General features: G+C 38.3%; 1 protein-coding gene across 8 annotated transcripts in view; it reads left to right on the top strand.

Moving 5' to 3' along the window:
* Positions 1 to 5,416: 5,416 nt before the first annotated feature.
* Positions 5,417 to 19,690, top strand: part of LOC117411115 (transcriptional-regulating factor 1-like) — a 102,727-nt gene continuing 88,453 nt past the window's right edge. For 5 of the 8 annotated variants that reach the window (XM_034018276.3, XM_034018278.3, XM_059025552.1 and 2 more), the window contains exons 1-2: positions 5,419 to 5,840; positions 6,393 to 6,482. The gene's annotated coding sequence lies outside the window, so the exon portion shown is untranslated. Of the gene's footprint in view, positions 5,841 to 6,392; positions 6,483 to 19,690 lie in introns of all 8 variants that reach the window. The other 3 variants (XM_059025556.1, XM_059025555.1, XM_059025550.1) reach the window with 3 other exon arrangements.

Below are 19,690 nucleotides of genomic sequence, written 5' to 3' on the forward strand. Positions count from 1 at the left end.
AAATAAATAAATATGTTTGACTTCATAATTTTTTTGCAATATGTAATAAATACTTAGGCCCTTCCCTCCATTAGCCTTAAGCCCCTCATACCTTAATCCGGCCCTGCCTGTACCTGTCTGTTTTCGCCTCCCTTTTGGCACCACCTTCTCCTGTATCCATTTCTACTTCCTTTCCTCTACTGCTCCCTACCATGACTAACTTTAATATCCCCGTAAACCTCTCCTCTCATACTTGTCCTCTGGTTTCTACCTGTCGCTGCAAATCTAACTCCTCTAACCTGATCTCCCTGCCTCTCCCCCTTTCCTCTGCTGCTCACCACCCCCACCCCCCCCCCCTCACCCTACCACCCGTGCTTTCTCTGGCGCCCTTTGCAATTGTCACTCGGCTTCCAACAAAGCTGATTTTATCTCTGCCTTTCTCTCTCCTCTCTCTTTACTTCCTAGCTCTCTTTGAAACCTGGATCTCCCCTGATATCACTACCACTCCGGCCGCCCTTTCCATTCTCTACTCCGCCGACCCCCTTCGTTCTCTCTCACCCTCTGTCTTCTCCTCTGCTGCTCTCTCACACCTCCTCTCTATCAACTTTCTCCCAACTCTCTGTAGACTTGGCTATCTCCACCCTCTTCTCCTCCTTCACCTCCTGCCTCGACTCCCTTTGCCCCCTCACCCCTCGACCTAGCCGCTTCTCCCCGCCCCAGCCCTGAATCTCGGCTTGTACTGAACTGCACTCTGCTGAAAAGAAATGGAAGAAAACCAATCTCCCTGCTGCCTCTGCCAAACGCTCCTACTTCCACTCTGTCATTCAGTCTTCTACTAACAATCCCCGTAAACTTTTCTTTACCTTCTCCTCTCTCCTTAGCCCCCCCTTCCACCTTCCTCTATCTCGTCTGATGACTGCCTCCTTCTCCTCTTCCAAAATCAGACATCCGCAAACTCTTGAATACCACGCCTCCATCCCCACCTACCCTGTATGCTCACTCACTCCCCATCACCCTCTGCAACCCCTACTAATCTACCCTCCTTCTCCTCCTCTCGGACTCTCAACTTTGCTCCCTGCTCCAGAGCCATAAACCACCACGTGTGCTCTGAACCCCCTCTCCACTCACCTGTTGCAGACTGCTGCCCCTGTTCTACTCCCTTTCATTTCCTCTCTTCGCAACACCTCTCTGCTCTCTGGCTGTTTCCCCTCTTATTATTTGTTTATTTATTTATTTAGCAGACGCCTTTATCCAAGGCGACTTACAGAGACTAGGGTGTGTGAACTATGCATCAGCTGCAGAGTCACTTACAATTACGTCTCACCTGAAAGGCGGAGCACAAGGAGGTTAAGGGACCTGCTCAGGGTCACACAATGAGTCAGTGGCTGAGGTGGGATTTGAACCGGGGACCTCATGGTTACAAATCCTTTTCTTTAACCACTGGACCACACAGCCCTCTGCCTTCAAACAGGCCTGCATCACCCCCATCTTAAAAAACCCTTCCTTGATCCCTCATCCCTCCCTCGCTAACCTGAGACACTCTGGCACTGTTCTTGCCTGGTTCTCCTCCTACCTCTCTGATTGCATGTACCAGGTGTCCTGGTGTGGCACACCCTTTGACTCTTGCTCTCTTTCGACAGGTGTCCCCCAAGGGTCAGTCCTAGGACCCCTTCTGTTTTCTCTCTACACCCGCCCCCTGGGTCCCCTCATCTCCATGGTTCTTGTATCATTTCTATGCTGATGATGCCTAGATCTCCCCCCCCCCCCATATCCAGCTCCCCCGCTTCCAGAGCCCGCTCCTTCTCCATCCTTGCCCCACGGATAACAGGACTGCTCAGTCCCTGACCACCTTCTGGCACTTCCTCAAGACACACCTGTCCAGACAGCATCTGTAAACCTCACAACTCTCGACTATACTGGACCACATGGTACCCAGTTGTACCAGTACTTGCATCAGCTTGTACTTGCACTGAACTGCTCCATACCCTGCTCTTAATTATAACTACTTCCTGTATCTGGTACTCAACTTTACTCTTATATGTATCCGTATTTATATTTTTTGTAATTGCTCTTATTTGAAATCGTTCTCATCCACTTATCGTACTTACTACATGCTCTTAATGGACTTTACCCGTATAAGCAAATATTTTTACTCTAAGTTAACTGCTCTTAGTTGAACTCGCTCTTAAATTTAATTATTTACTGTATTCTTTATTTTGCACTTATTTGAATTTGATCTTATTTTCTACTGATTTTACTGTACCTTATAACTGCTCTTATCTGTAATGTGATATTTTGTAATGTGTTATTTGGTAATGTGATACTTTGTACTGTGATATTTTGTAACAATTGTAAGTCGCCCTGGATAAGGGCGTCTGCTAAAAAAATTAAATGAGCTGAGATAACCAATTAATTACAAGTTCAACCAAATAGTTGCATGATATTCCCGAGGCAGAATTAACAGGAACAAGTTTAGCTGTTCTTCCCACACACTGTCATCATAAGTAGTCTGCTTTAGAGGCAGGAAGCAGATAACACAGCTCTTGCTTCAAAGCCTGCACATATTCACTGGAGTGAAGGTCACATTATTCACAGTTTGTCATCAGTTAGACACGGAAACTACTGGCAGCCAGAGAGGGCTGATCCCCAGAACTGGGTACCAGACTGGCATGGGGACAGTATGAGTGAGGGATGGGGAGGGGGGTTAGTGAGGTGGGTCTCCTGCTTCCTTTTTTATTTTCTTCATAGACTCTAACCTAATAATCTAACCTAATCTTGGCTGTTAATCAGCACTGTAAAAAAAGGAAATAGTATTTTCCTTTCCTCCAGAAAATGAAACAAAAAAATCTGTACAAAATGAACGCTGCCAAGAATTTGAATCCATTAGTTAATTTTGCTGTTATACTTCATGCCCATGCCAAGTTGCTCTTTAATCTCACAGGTCTTTGTAAACTCAAGCTCTGTGATGACCACCATTTTAGATCATTACAATAATTCCTAAATCAGATGTTACTGGAAAGGCCATAAACTGGTAGTCTAGGAATCATGCTGGGGGTCTTGGTTTGTGCTGTGGGTTAAAAGCACAAGCCATTCCCCACTGGAGGGTCACACCAGACTGCATTATTTCAAGATAATTATTTGCAAATTTAATCTGCTTCTGGGAAAATAAAAAATGCAAGGTTTATTATATTGGACGTCTCAATATAAATGTTTTGATTTATTACTGTGTTATATACTTATTTTTTTCTCTGTCAAAAAAATATTTGCTTCTATTAGCTCAGGGGCCCTCAGAGCCATCCCTTCAAGACAAGAGACCTGCACCCACGTTGCCAGCTAATATAATCTATAATACTAGTGTTTGCAATAGAGCAACAAAAGCCATTACAATCCACACTTTCAGTGCTGTTAATATATGATTTTGTGCTATGTGAAATCTGTATTGTGTGTCATTTTATTTTATGTTTTGGAATAGTTAGTTAAATGTTAAAAGAGAAAAATGACTGTGCAAAATACATTTTTTTGAGTAATTTGACTCATAGTGGCTGTTAATCTTGGATTTTTATGGATTATTGCTCTGATTGTAAATTTTGGTATTCCATATTTCTTTGATACTGTTCTGTAGCCATGGCCATTGTTGTAGTTTGCTACGAGTGCTTTTCTGAAACGTAAATCCAACTCCTTTGTCTTGACCATCATCTGCTGTGTAGCTAAAATGTTCTTCAACAGATATTGGAAATAATTATCTCTTTTTCTGGCTATTGATTTTATAATGCAGTTTAGCTGCTGTGATGGTTTTCAATCAATTAATATACATTTGTAATAGTTATATTACATTTTTACAGACTGTTAATGTAAAAGTGCGAATAGCCAATACTTTTGTCATGACTAAATATTTGAAATTGCCTAAGTGTTTATTTTTTTATAAAGATTGTTTGTTAAACTACCAGAAATTGTGTATTTTGGTCTTTGTCATATTAATTAGTGGCTAATGTTCACCAAATGCTTGTATTTAACTTGTTTTCTTGAATTATCTTATATTAAGTTTAGGGAGTCAATACTTTTAAGTTCCCTTCTGCAGCGAGTGTGTATTGAACCCACTATTTTTCTAAGTGTTTCCAATAGTGTGCAGTGTTGCGGTTTCTGTGTTTGTATTTTATACTAGTTAACCCAGTGTCCAGCCCCTTCACTTCTGTTGCTGTGGCAGACCTGAATATGCAAGTAGAAAAGTAAATAACTGGTTTACTGCAAAGATCAAGTAGTCATATCCATAACTACAGTACTATAAGGTAGGTCACACAAGACATGAACAAAATCAATACACTTAAGGTTACATCAAACTAGAGGAGGTCTTGTGTGAAATTAGTAATCAATCCGTTTGGCCTAATTCTGATTGTGGTGAAGCCTTTGATTTCTAATGTTGAAGACAGTGTACAATTAGTTTTGTTTGAATTTTGTAACCTCATTCTCTGTCAAAAGGTTACCTCCACTGGGTTATGCCCTGTAAAAATAAAAAAACAAATAAAATGTATGTATTATCTAAGCCTTTACAGAGGCTGCTAAGACAAAAAGAAACTGACAGGATGTTTTACTCCAAAGTAAAAAAACAAAATACAATTAAAGGTTTTGAATACAGCCCAATCCCATCACTTGCTACAATGAATGAATGACTACTAAAATGTAACCACATTTGCAGTAACAAAACCCCCAAAATCTGGTATCTGCAAAAGGGTTCTTGTTGAGAAGAGGTCAGGCAGAATAGCTAACCAAAATATCAACAGTCAGTACTGCACAATTTCTCATGAACAACTGCTGATATTAGTCCACTTTAAAAAGCATGTGTTATAAATTTCAGGTTTTATACAGTTATATTAGTTAAAAAATATTTGCAATTATAATAATCAAAGAAACATGAATATACATTTTTTAAAAAGTCATGCCACTTTACATTACTGTGCACTGCCCAACCCAAGCACGTACTCCACGTCAAACTTCATAGTTAGTTTGTGAGTGGCATCAATTTGACAGGCAGACTATGTGAGAAGACATGAAGGATGTCTTAAGTCTTGCAACAGTGTGGCTTAAAATACTGTATTAAAAAATAACCCCGTCAAATTAGTTGTCTATCACACGGGAGCTGAAGCTAGGCGTAAAATACATATTTGAAAAAAGTACTGTAGCTTTAACAACACCGAGGCAGCGGCAATACCCCCACGCACCTATGTAAAATTAATTGAAAAAGAAACCACTGAAAAATATCAATTTGTATTAATACAGACACCCAATTTGGAGAGTAAAATGTCATAAATCAGACCTCTTTCCATGTTTCAATGATAAAAAAAAAACAAAAAAAAAACGAAACGAGAAAAATGAAGGAAAAACTTCCGTACATCAGACTTTTGGTGTAAGCTTCATATAAAGTCAGTACTTCCTGCTTTGTGAAGCGAACTGTTTCTGCTGCCTTGACCAGAACATACTTGCGGAGTGATACACAACGATAATTGTCATGTAATATTTGATTGCATGGTATGAAAAGGACAAAGGGGGACACAACTGAGCGGTCCCAATACGACGTGCTTCTTATAAACTTCAAGCATGCAGTTTATCTTAGTCTTTTTGGGAAACTGACAGGCCCTATTTGTATTGGGGATGGGTACTTGTTTATAGGACGGGCACAGTGCGGCATACAAACTCAAACCAACCAGCAGGGGAGGGAAAGAGCAAGTTGATTAAAAATTTCATGAAAATAACATTTAAACAACACACAACCAGACAATTTTCTTCAGCAGAACCACCACTGTGTCCGGGATTCTGTGCATTTTGACGTCTAAATGCATTAAACTTTGCTGTCTTGCTCGTCAAAGGTAGGTTATTGTAAAACAATAATACTAATACTAATACTAATATCTATTTTCATGGATTTGACTTCAGAATTAAAAAATAAAGTTTTTTTGCAAGGGTTTCGGTATGCAATAGGCGAGGCCGCTGATAATAGTTTATGGAAAATTATCTTTATGTGCGAGTGTCATGTTGCAAAATGTCAGGAAGGGTGTCGCATTAATTTATTTTAGGGTGCCATGGGGTAGAGCAGGTATTGAGTGACTCGGGGGTTTAGTTTTGTCAATAATTCATGCATTCAGCTCCGTCGCTTAGGCCAAGTGTTGTGCGGAACAAGCCAGGTACGAGTGTCTACCTAGGCAGCCAATTGTCAATAAAAACTGGCAGGGACAGGGCACATTTGAGTTGCAAGTGTTTAATGAGGCGATTAATTGAGCAGCAACCCAATATCCATTAAAATTGTTATTTTATTTTTCTGCTGGTAACACTACTATGAAAGATCGGGGTTGCCGATTAGAAAACAAAACGTAAATTTGAAAGGTCGCTGATTTCTGATTTTTTGACATCTGTGTTTATAGGCGGGGGGACTGAGGGTCAGCGTGTCGTGCTTCCATTCCAGTAAGTTATCAGCAACTGTACTGTCTGACCAGCGTAAGCATTTTGACACAGTAAGCTTTTTTTTTTTTTTTTTTTTTTAAACTGTGTGTTGCTTTTAAATTGATATGTATTGATGTGTAAACCAGGAAGTCCACGCATTTTCTTGAGAATTGAAGTGCTGCATATTTCCAAGATACGTTTTGTTTTGTTGTTGTCATCCTAACGTGAATACAACTCCAATATCACGAGTGGGGTAATGTCTACAAACACAATATATGCTGAAAAACGCGCGGTGGTTTCGTGACTAAGCAACAAGGCAACATTTTTTACAGGCCCTACAATTCTTATCATGACATTGTTAATTTTAAAATTCATTAAAATTAGCGTCAAATAAATACCCCAGGGATGCTGTGTATTTTCAGTTTTTCTAATGTTGAGTTTCAATAAAACCAACTATTCACGTTTACTTTTTGTTTGTTCTGTCTTATAGTTCTGGTAATCCTTTTCATTGTTCCTATTGCATAGCAGTTTAACTTTAAGGTTTTACTGCATTTGACTGTGAGCATTGTGCTTTTACGTGATTTAAAGCTAATTGTAAAACATTGATTGCTTTTAGAAATTCACACGGAGTGTTTCGGGTGGGTGAGCAGGAGCATAAGTGTTTAGATTTGGATTTTGACTAGAATTAGAAGTTTACATTAACTGGTATTTAAACTACAGAATGCATTGTATGGCTTGAAGCTCAAATGAACCCTACAAGCAGACCTGGGATTATTATATATACAGTGCCTTGCAAAAGTATTCAGACCCCTGACCAATTCTCTCATATTACTGAATTACAAATGGTACATTGAAATTTTGTTCTGTTTGATATTTTATTTTAAAACACTGAAACTCAAAATCAATTATTGTAAGGTGACACTGGTTTTATGTTGGGAAATATTTTTAAGAAAAATAAAGCTGCTTATAGCTACATATATAACGAATGTTCGTAAAGCTGCAGACTCTGGTTCGACTGATTCATATTGTGAGAAGTGTGATTTCAGTTCTGAGTGTCATTTCAATTGTATGAGCCGTTCCTGGGTTACCTGTTCTGAAATCCAGGACTGGGCGTAGGGCTAGTTAGAGTTTTAAGCCCTGTGTATTACTATTATAGCTTGAATTTAAGGAAGATGGCTTATTAACGTAATTTAGTCAAACCTCTAAGGTCACTGATCAACCAGCTAGTCTACCAGGAACCTTACCAGGATTCAATTGTTTTTCTTAATATGTGTCTATTATTAGCTTCCCCGGAACATGTGACAGTGCTTTTTTTTTAATGTTACTCTACAGATTCAGCATCTGGTTTTCTAGAATATTTTCTTTCCCTTTCTAAATGTAAGAAGAATATTAATACATTATGGTCTCAGTGCCGTAGGAGGTTACCCTTCCGCTTTCTCAGTCAAGTCCAAAAATGACCCAAGCAATTCTTTTTCCTGTACTGTACATAAAAAAAAGGATTATTGGATCTGAAGGAAGACTTTGGTGCACTCTCGCATCACAGATGTGCACAGAGCCATTTACCCTTGATCATACTGTAATTTAAAAAATCCCAAATTGATCCTTCAAATGGTGTAATCTGGTTAATAAAATATAGCAATACATAGGTACTGTAACATCTTTAAAATTCATCATCCAGTCTCAGTGTATTTCCTGTCATACACTAACTTTACTGCCAAAAGCTTGGTGCTTAAAGCTATAGAACACATTTTTGAAATGAGTTTCTCTCATTTGTACTAGCTGGTAAGAGCAGGAGTTGATTTGATTCAGTTAAGTAATTTAGGGGACTGTGTTATTAGTTGGGCACCTTTTAAATAAATACCCTTTCCACATATATTTAGTCTTATTTTAGCTTAGCGCACAACTCCTCTTTAATTGCATCATAATTGTATCACATTGACGATATGTGTAGTGGTACACCTTTTTAAGTTTCTAGTATCTCCTTCATAGTTAATCTGTAATCTGTCCCCTGTAGTTAAGAATATTGAAGCAATCAAAAATATCTGCAAAGGAAGCCATTTAGCACAAGCTTGCTTTTTTATTTTTATTTTTTTACTGCTGATCAGTTAATTGTTGTCGGCACTTCTTTTGCTGCAGTGCCACTTGATTCCACTTCATTACTCCCGTTTCCAACACTTTTTTCTTTAAGAAACTGTCAATTGTTTGATATTTGTAAAGCAACTTTTTGAACCCACTTCACAAAGTAAAGTAAAAAGTGGCAGTAATAATAATACATTAACGTACCTGCTTCTTAAATTAAAATGTTTTTATTTTTATTTCGCAGGTATTCGACACAACTTTGTTTTGACCGCTCCATCTTTACACTCCTATCGTTTCCATTTTGACGCCAGCTGCTGTGCTCTGCCTACGAACACCGGAAATTTACAGCTTGAGACTAGTTTGATAGATGTTTTCAGTCGACTAATCGTGCCTAACCTGACGTCATGTTTTGCCAAATAAAAAGTTACAGGCAGAGGACTTGAACAGAGGCACTGCGTAAAGAGCACATGTGGTGTTGTGGATATTTACTTTTAAAGTACGAAATGCCGGACACATTTTATCAATTTGTATTCTAGGTTAACTGTTATGTAAAAACAGTATGCATTTATTTATTGGTTAACCATTTAACCTATTACATCCCTAATTCGTGTCCCCTATCTGCCACGAAAAAAAAAGATTTAAATTTTTCGGTGTAGCGTATACTGCTGTGCTTCTTCAGCCGAGATACACTGTGAAGCCTGATCTTGCAGAAATGGCAAAACTATATATATAAAAAAAGTGTTACATATAGTTCACCTTTAACATAGCTCTATTCGTCCCATTATTTTTCTTTTTAAATGCAAATAACCGACGGCACAAGCGGCAATTGCCGCAGTGCCCAAGCTGCTTGCCGCAATGCCCCTCAAAGGTCAAAAGTTGCCTGTAAGCCCGCTCATCATTGCCACCAGTGGCCCTCAGCACCAGCACATCTGATCTATAACTCATTCACAGACTTGCTCATCGTCAGCTGGCCCATTCAGTCACAATTGAATTTAATTCTGTCTAATCTAATCCTGCGAGAAAATGAGTCATTATCATAATGTATTATTGTTGCCATTCTTTTTACTGTGCACCTCCCAGCACTAAGCCACAAGAAAGACTTACTGTATCATTGGTTAATGACGGTGTGGCAAGATGCCCGCCCTTTTTATTATTTATGTATTGCTGTTGCGGACGGACGAAAGACGAAAACCGAAAGCGAAAAGCCGGTCTCATAAAGTGTAGCTGGCAAGGATGGGGTTAAATCCCGATCCCAATAAAACCTGTGGGAATGTGGCCGGAACCTTAATAAGGTAATTGATTAAACACGTAATTAAGGCTCCAGCCACAATATAAAAGACCCACTCCAGGCTTAGAGGGGAGGAGAGTTAAAGGAGAAACTGTAGAGAAAGAGAGAGCGAATGCCACAAAGGTACTCATTTTTTGACAGTAATTGTTAGTGTGTGTTTTATTTTGCTTTGGCCAATGTGCCTTTTTCCTTTGGTGTGTGTTGTTTAAACTGTTTGTTTATTTTTGTTTATTATTAAATACGAGCTGTGGCAAAGTGGCTTTACTGTGTACAGGTGCAGGAGTGAAGCAGTGCGTAATGAACCAAACAGAGTTATTCCAAGGGAAAAAAAAAACAGAGCTTTTGTTTTCAAAAGTCTAGGTCTGGTGACCAAAAGAAAAAGTCCCTGGCAATACACAACAATGTGTAAAGCGTAGGGAAAATAACATGGGTTGCAGTCCCAAATAATAATAAACAATATCTCTCCCACAATATACAATCCTGTTCACCAGTCCTGGGTGCGCATTGTAGTGCTCCAGGTGGGTGATACAGTTTATCTGGTGACAATCCGTGCAGTGTTGTTCTGGGTTTTTGCTGGCCCCCGGCGACAGCTCTGGAATTTATTCAAGTGTCTAAATCAGGGGTGGGCAATCCTGGTCCTGGAGGGCCGGTGTCCCTCCTGGCTTTTGTTCCAACTGTGCTCTAAATTACTTAATTAGACCAATAATTGGTAATAATCAGTACAATTAAGTAATTTAGAGCACAGTTGGAACAAAAGCCAGGAGGGACACCGGCCCTCCAGGACCAGGATTGCCCACCCCTGGTCTAAATGATACTAACAGTAGTACAAAACAAATGAACACTCACGAACAGCAATCACAAGCATTTTTCCTCCTTCTTGGTTATTTATGTTTTTTAACCAAAGCGAAGGAACAGATTACGATTCTCTGTCCCCCTTATATGCTGTCACGCATGACGTCTTGGTAAACGAATGCCTTTACAATCTGCGGCTGCTACATTGTATTGACCCGGAAGGGAAACATTCTTGCAGCGGAGTCTCGCCTTCTTCCAGACTGACTGACTACCCAACCAGGGGAAAGAACTGTCAGGTCAGCCCGTCCAAAGAACTCTGTCCTCGCTGCTTAGTGCCCTCACAGGTCGGGAGGGAGATTTACAACCAAGATTCATTATATTTCTGTCACAGAGCACAGCAGCGCCGTTTTGCCCGTACCATCCGGTGTTGTTTTGTTTCCTGGTCTGACGTCACTACCCACACACACCACTCAAGCCATCCATGACAGACTGGAAAACAGGGAGAGACGCTGTTAGACTGAGCTTAATATGACCATGCTTCCAGGATTTTTGACTCGCATGTGTTCACTGGCAGAGTCACTGTGTGATTTTTGTGTTTGTGAGGCCCGTGTCAACTCAAAAACTTTTAAAAGGAAAGAAAGACCACTGTTAAATGTATTTATCTTAATGCTGGAAGTCTCAGAAACAAAATGTTTGAACTTGAAGCTACTGCACTAACAAGTAACTACGATGTGATAGGTGTTACAGAAACTTGGTTGTCTGAGAGTGGTGGAGACGAATATAATATTAGTGGGTACACACTATATAGGAAAGACAGGCAGGACAGAAGAGGCAGAGGGGTAGCGCTATACATAAGAAATAGTCTTGAAGCCCAGGTGTTAAATCAGGACACAGAAAACAATGCAGAATCAATATGGGTCACAATAATGGACACAAATTCAAAGGGCATAATAATAGGAGCATGCTATAGACCGTCAAATTCAGATGCTGAGCAAAATAATCTGTTGTACAATGACATTCGAAATGTGTGTAGAAAAGGAGAAGCCATACTAATGGGGGATTTCAACTTCCCCTGTATAAAATGGGAAAACCTGATGGGGGGCACGGCGGACGAAATTGAAATGGTGGAAATGACAAATGACTGCTTCCTAAAGCAATTTGTCAAGGCACCGACTAGAGGGGAGGCATGCCTTGACTTAGTCTTTTCAAATAATGAAGACAGAATAACTAAAACAGAGGTCAGAGAGCCATTGGCAAACTCAGACCACAACATGGTCTCATTTGAAATATTTTTTAAAACCCCAAAAGTAATGACTAACGCTAAGGTTTACAATTTTAGAAAAGCAAACTATGAAGGTATGAAACAGAGACTAATAGAAGTAGATTGGAGTAAAATAGAGAAAACACCCACAGAAAAAAGATGGCTGTTTTTTAAAAAATGTAGTACTAGAGGCACAAAACAATTACATCCCAAAAGTAGACAAATCTAAATCTAAAACAAAATGGCCAAAATAGTTTAATAGATCAATTAAAAAATATATTCAGCGAGAAAAGGCACTTTACAGAGCGTTTAAAAGGGACCAAAAACAAAGCACACAGAAAGAGTACTTGGAACTGCAAACACAAGTCAAAAAGGAAGTTCGAAAGGCCAAGAAAGAGATAGAAATCAATATTGCTAAGGGGGCTAAAACCAATTCCAAAATGTCTTTCCAATATTATAACAGCAAGAGAACATTCAAAGAGGAGGTTAAATGTCTAAGAGACACAAATTGCAAAATCATAGATGAAGAAAATAACATAGCAAATATATTAAATGATTACTTTTCACATGTTTTTACAAAGGAAGACCATTCTGAGGGCCATTCTGGAGAACAGACTTTCCACAGATTTCACACCCCTATGTCTCTGAAGGCATTTTGTCATCAGAAATGTGCCTTTTACTCTGAATTTTATAACTGGAATGCACATTGATTTTAGGATGCAGTCATACAGTCCAGTTATTGTGTGCACTGTTATTAAATGCATCAGCATTATGAACACATTGTACATTAAAAAAAACATTTTTGTTTGTATTTTGCAAGTGGCATTTTACAGTGCTGTTGTGTTTGGTCAGAGGTTGGTGCAATTAAAACTAGATACAGCATTTAGATGTATATCTTTAGTCCCTGTTTACAGAGGTTAATGGTGTATCAGCTGTTAAGAGTGCTGTAGGTCTGTGGGGTGCACTTTAATAGCCTAAACATCAGCAGATTGAAATACTAGCAGACTAACTGTATACTGTAATTCTGATGGTGCAGGTTTACAAGGCCATCGAATACTGTGAGATCCAGCCCTGTTTTTTTGTGTGTCCAGTTTTGGTGGTCTAATGTAGCTGCTTTTCACATAAGTATTAAATTGTACCTTCTACCTTCAGCAGAGTTACATTAGATAGAACTGGACACTGGTCAAATGAACAGCGAGTCATTGTATATTAAGCAACTATTAAATTGAATAGCCTCACTGGCCATAAGCAACAACCACCCCCCCACCTATAAATTGTTGAACCAAGTTTTGGATATCTGATTTTAGGCTATTTATTGAAAAGTGGTTATAATTGGCTTATAAATCACTTTTGTACAGTACTATTTATTTATTTATTTATTTATTTATTAATTAGCAGACACCCTTATCCAGGGTGACTTACAATTGTTACAAGATATCACATTATTTTTACATACAATTACATTATTTTTTTACGCATTATTTTTACATACAATTACCCATTTATACAGTTGGGTTTTTACTGGAGCAATCTAGGTAAAGTACTTTGCTTAAAGGTACAACTCTCACAGTAGCTCTCATGGTTCTCATAATTGATGTCAGACCCATAATTATGTTAAATACATAACAATTGAAGGAGTGTTAACCAATGATTTTACCCTTTTTTAGCCTTGTACAAATTATGGTATTTTAGCCCAATAGTTTATAGTGTACTCTGTGTGTGTATGTGTTAAACATATAGTGGTTAACAGTTTGCCATATTAAGCAAGACTCCGAAGTCCCACCGGCAAGCAGAGAGTTAAAACCCATTTCTTGCCTCGAATGAGCTTTATTAACATTCACTTCCTATTCCATCACTTCCTATGTTATTGGGCTGTTGATAAACTGCTGCATCTCTGTACCTTTGCTTGCTGTAGGTTTAGATTCATGGTCAGACCATTGCTGTGAGTTTTAGCAAAGCTGATATCAGCCCATGACAACTGCATATTCCCAATTGAAATATAAAACACACGCACAGAATCAAAAGCTCTTCAACGGAATTAAAGGGGCACCAGTGATGATATGCTAGTGCTAATAAGATGCTTAAAAAGGGACTTCTATGTTGGAGCTTTAATAATATGAACCAATCCTGAATTACAGAACTGATTACAGAATAAGGATAAACTGTGGTACAGTAGTTCCCAGAATTAAACAGATTTCACACGTACAGTACAGTTTAATGATGGTTATTTGGCCCCATGCATAGTGCAATACCTGGAATATTTTTTTTGAGTGGGGCACTTTTACTGTCAGTGCACACATACCTGCTTGCAACTGTCACATCTCCCGAATGTATTTTGGAAAGTGTGTTTGTGTTTAGATTAGTGCTGGGACAAATACCTGAATATTCGAACAAATATTTTTTGACATGTATACGGATGCAAAAATCAGATGTTTGTATTCGCTACAAATGACAAAAATACCTTGCACTTATTTACCGTCTCACCAGAATTTGCGCAACAGTTTCAAAAAATGGCAAATGAAAAAGAACTCCATGTGATATGCAAGATTTATGTATAACACAATCAACACAGCAGATCTTGAGGCTCTATTTAAAGGTTTTAGACAGCAAAAAGTAAACAAACCAGATTATGCGCACGCACACATTTTCATTTAACCTTTATTTTACCAGATAAGAAGGTTGAGTACAAATTCTCATTTACAACAATGATCTGGTCAAGAGGCAAACCTTTCCGCAGCACAAAGCAAACAAATACAACATAGAGAAAATAAATAAATAAATAACACAAGTACATACACCTGCATCAGACAATAATGAATTCAGATTCCGATTAAAAACATCCTCCGAAACAAAACTGTAGTTTTAATTTGATTTCAAATTCTTTCCAGTCATTAGCAGCCACAAACTGAAATTAATTACTCCCAAAAACAGTGGACACTGGGAAGAACCAATCTAATAAATGAATGTGATCTTAAATTGTAAACTGAAGCAGAGAACTGTAATAGGTTGCACAGTTATAGTGGGGTTTTCCCAGTCAGGGTTCTATAAACTAACCTAAGCCAGTGATCCAATCGCCTAGTGTGCAATGAAAGCCATTCAACCATAATATAAAGATCACAGTGATGAGTAAGATAAGAAGCAGCAGTTATAAATCTTATAGCAGAATGGTGTAAAGCATCACACTTTATACCATTTTGTAGTCATCACCATAATCCAGTATTGGAAGAACAGACAGCTGGACTAGAGTATACCTAGTGGAACGTGTAAAAAAAAAATATATATATATTATATATATATACTGTGATATATTTTATATATATATATATATATATATATTGTAAAACAGCAGGGAGGGGGTTAAATCCTCCCTGAAGAAAAAACATGTGCGGAATGCACATTTGTTTAATTTAATTGTTTGCTTTATTGTTTAATTGAATTTGTTAAATTGTTTTAGTATTAATTATCCCCTCCACCTGGTAGCCATTGTTAAATTAGTACCAGGTGCAGGGTATTTAAGGGAGGCAGATAGTCTGCTCATGGCTGCTAAGGAGAAGGAGGCAGAAGAGGTGCTCTGTCTCAGAGTAGCCAACGTGAATAAAAAGTAAGTGTGGTATTAAACCTGTGTTTTGTGTAAGGACGGGGAAACAGCTTAGCTGTCCCGTATTAGACAGGGTGTTCCTGGAAGTTTTAGTTAGCGCTCCAAAAGAGCTAGGTGTTTATATTGTGTTTGTTTTGTTTTGTGTTTATTAAAATTAGCGCAACCGCGCTGTCAAAATCCATTTCTGTGTGTTGGGTCTATTTTTAAAGGGGCAACGAACCCGTGTGAGGTGCAATCATATTACAATATATATATATATATATATATGTAAATAGTGGCGTGTGTAACATAGCGATCTCTATGGAAAGCCTGTAGTTGACTCTCTTCCTATAAAAATTCACTAAAAATATATATTTTTTCAGTAGCATCTTGGAAATGGTGTCCTTTTTTTCAGAACACTCTGGGGAACATTATAAAGTACTTCAGAAACCATACAAACTTTTAGCTTTTTTTCCCCCCCGACACAATTTATTTTGTATATTTATTTTTTAAAGTATTTTTTATTATGTATTATGCTTAGAGATACAAGTACAGTGCCTTGCATAAGTATTCACCCCCCTTGGACTTTTCCACATTTTGTAGTGTTACAACCTGGAATTAAAATGGATTTAATTAGGATTTTTTGTCACTGATCTACACTAAATAGTCCATAATGTCGAAGTGGGGAAAAAAATCTACATATTTTTCAAAATTATTTACAAATAAAAAACTGAAAAGTCTTGATTGCATAAGTATTCACCCCCTTTGCTGTGACACCCCTAAATAAGCTCTAGTGCAACCAATTGCCTTCAGAAGTCACATAATTAGTTGAATGGAGTCCACCTGTGTGCAATTAAAGTGTCACATGATCTCAGATTAAATACACCTGTTTCCGGAAGGCCCCAGAGTTTGTTAGAGAGCATATCTAAACAAACAGGATCATGAAGACCAAGGAGTTATCAAAACAAGTCCAGGATAAAATTCTGAAGAAGCACCAATCAGGGTTGGGTTATAAAAAAATATCCCAAACTTTGAACATCCCCTGGAGCACCGTTAAATTCATTATTAAAAAATTGAAAGAATATAGCACAACTGAGACTCTGCTTAGAGAAAGCTGTCCACCAAATCTCAGTGACCAGGTAAGGAGGGCATTAGTCAGAGACGCAACCAAGAGGCCAATGGTAACTCTGAAGGAGCTGGAGAGATCCACAGCTGAGATGGGAGAAACTATAACCCGGACAATCCACAAAGCTGGGCTTTTTGGAAGAGTGGCGAGAAGAAAGCTATTGCTGAAAAAAAACCATATCAAATCCCGTTTGGATTTAGCCAAAAGGCATGTGGGAGACACAGCAAATGTGGAAAAAAGGTTCTCTGGTCTGATGAGACCAAAATTGAACTTTTTGGCAAAACGCTATGTGTGGCGCAAACCCAACACAGCGCCCAAAGAACACCATCCCTACTGTGAAGCATGGTGGTGGCAGCATCATGTTATTGGGATGTTTCTCATCAGCAGGGACTGGGGCACTTGTCAGGATAGAAAGGAAAATGAATGGAGCAAAGTACAGAGAAGTCCTTGAGGAAAACCTGCTGCCCTCTGCAAGAAAGCTGAAACTGGGACGGAAGTTCACCTTTCAGCATGACAATGACCCAAAGCACACAGCCAAAGCTACACTGGAGTGGCTAAGGAACAAAAAGGTAAATGTCCTTGAATGGCCCAGTCAGAGCCCCGACCTAAATCGAATAGAACATTTGTGGCATGACTTGAAGATTGCTGTTCATCAACACTCCCCAAGGAACCTGACAGAGCTTGAACAGTTTTGTAAAGAAGAATGGTCAAATATTGCCAAATCTAGGTGTGCAAAGTTGGTAGAGACCTATCCCAACAGACTCACAACTGTAATTGCTGCCAAGGTGCTTCCACCAAGTATTAACTCAGGGGGGTGGAGACTTATCCAATTATGATCTTTCAGATTTGTATTTTTAATATATAATTTTTTTCTCAATAAAAACTTCTTTTTCCCCTTAACAGTGTGGAGTATGGTGTGTAGATAAGTGGGGAAAAAAAATCCTCATTTAAATGCATGAAACTCTGGGGCACTGACACAACAAAATGTGAAAAGTTCAAGGGGGTGTAGACTTTCTATAGGCACTGTATATTAAAACACACGACAGAATACATGTTCTAATATAATTATAAGTCAAATACATTAGATTACAGTGTCTCCACTTTTTTATTACCTCTAAACAAGTTCCTGTATGCTTTTGTCTCAGCTGTGCTGCTGTTAAATGTCTTCATCCTTTAGACATTAAATTACGTGTGTCTATGGCCACTGTTTACTGTGAAGAAACGGCAATGGCAAGGAATGAAATAAAATGTCTTGTCAACTGTATGTACTATTTATTTCAGGAATAAATAAAACACTGTTTAACTTGAACTGCGATTTGGCATCCTTTGTTTTGTAGTTAATTCACCGGGGTAAAGTAAGTCCTACACAACTTATTCTTTACTCCTGGGATATTTTTCTATTTTAACGTGTTACATATTGTAAGGTCTTGCTGTAAAATAAAGGCACACAGACAGGGGCCACGCCTCCCTGCCCCTGCTGCTATGCTGTCTCTGCCTGCGTTCTGAGCAGTATAATGGCTTGTATTACTTTTTGAAAAACAAACGAATATTCAAACGAATATTTAAATTGAGCGAATATCCGAACATGAGAACCCTGTGTTCGTCCCAGCACTAGTTTTAGATGTATTGCACTGCACTGTGAATTACAGTATGTGCGATTGAGCACAGTGAGCTGGTGAAGGGTATTTAGTGTGCATCCCTGTGTACAAATGAATACACTTTAAGCTTCCCTTTATCTATGTACATTATATGCTAAAAGTGTTTTGGTTCATAATGGCAATAATACCCTTCACACCGGGCAGTACTGTGCTATCTGTTTCCCCTTGCCCTTGAATAAGTACCCTGGCTTCTTTCAGCAATCATTAATATTACAGTAAAGCTAGGTACGTTTGCAAACAAACTAGTACAGTAAATACTTGGCATTGTACAGCGTACAGCCGGGTTTATTAAAATAATAAATGATTCCTCTAGGTGTGGTGTCATGCCTGTACATTTCAAATATTGTAGCCACTTGTTTTCTAGTTCATTGTGATTTACTGTAACAGCAAAGATGAGATGGAGTAGATTTACCATCACTTAGTGTCCACTGCAAAACATAATGGGTGATTCACTGTATCTTTACTTTTTAGTTTGTGCCAGGGTTGGTGATTTTTTTTTGATGTTTTTAAAAAAGTCCAAAAAATCTTATCTTTTTTTTTTTTATTTTAGATCTTTTTATTTTTTTCTTTTTTAAATTAGATTTTGTTCTGTAGTACTGTAGTTGTAGCTCTTTAGTACCTCCAAACTGTACATTTAAGCATGTTGGAAATGGTGGTTTGTGAATAGTTACATACCAAACTAAATTACTCAATCTTAAATTAATACGTAAATAAAGCAAATTGTTTCATTCTGGCATCCTCTAAATGTGAACTACACTGTGTGAACTACAAGAATTTAAAGATGGACTACGCCAGAGAAAAATACCCCTCACTCATCCTAGTCATTCTTTTTTTTTACTGTATATGTATGAGTATCGCAAGCTGCATCAGTTGTGTACATAAACAACATTTGAAACTACATGTGAATGTTTTATTCCATGTATATGAATTACCTGTGAGCTAAAAGGATTTTCATTCAAACATGAACTCGTATCTAAGGTGACAGTCACCAGTAACTTATATAAATTAGTACCATCGAAAGTTCGACCCTTCGTTCGGTAATGTGTTCCAAACCTTCAAAGGTCAAAATGTATCCGTCATTACAGCCCTGGTTTCTACAGCTGCTATTATCAAATCGGCCTAGTTATTATTAGAATTGTGTTGTGGTTTGGAATAAAGGTCAGTTTGGACATTTGCTTTATTTACCCTGGATGGAGCGTACTATGTCATTGATGTTTGAAACACAGTAAGTCCACTAAATAAAAAAAAAAAAAAGAAGAAACTACAAAATATATTTTTTGTAGTATGCAGCCTTTTTCTTTGTTTTCTGCAAGCTGCAGCCCAAGGGGGAAACCCCGTGTTACTAAAATACCAGACTGTGTTAGAGTAGAGTTATACAGTGCTCTTCTGTTTTCTAAGAAAAAAAAAAAAAACTTTCAAAATACGCTGTGACCTAACTGTCTGTTCAAAAACACAAACAATGTTTCAAAAATGGGTAGCGACTGCAAACTTGTAAAGT

Source organism: Acipenser ruthenus, chromosome 6, assembly GCF_902713425.1.
Source record: "Acipenser ruthenus chromosome 6, fAciRut3.2 maternal haplotype, whole genome shotgun sequence".
Classification (NCBI taxonomy): Eukaryota; Metazoa; Chordata; class Actinopteri; order Acipenseriformes; family Acipenseridae; genus Acipenser; species Acipenser ruthenus.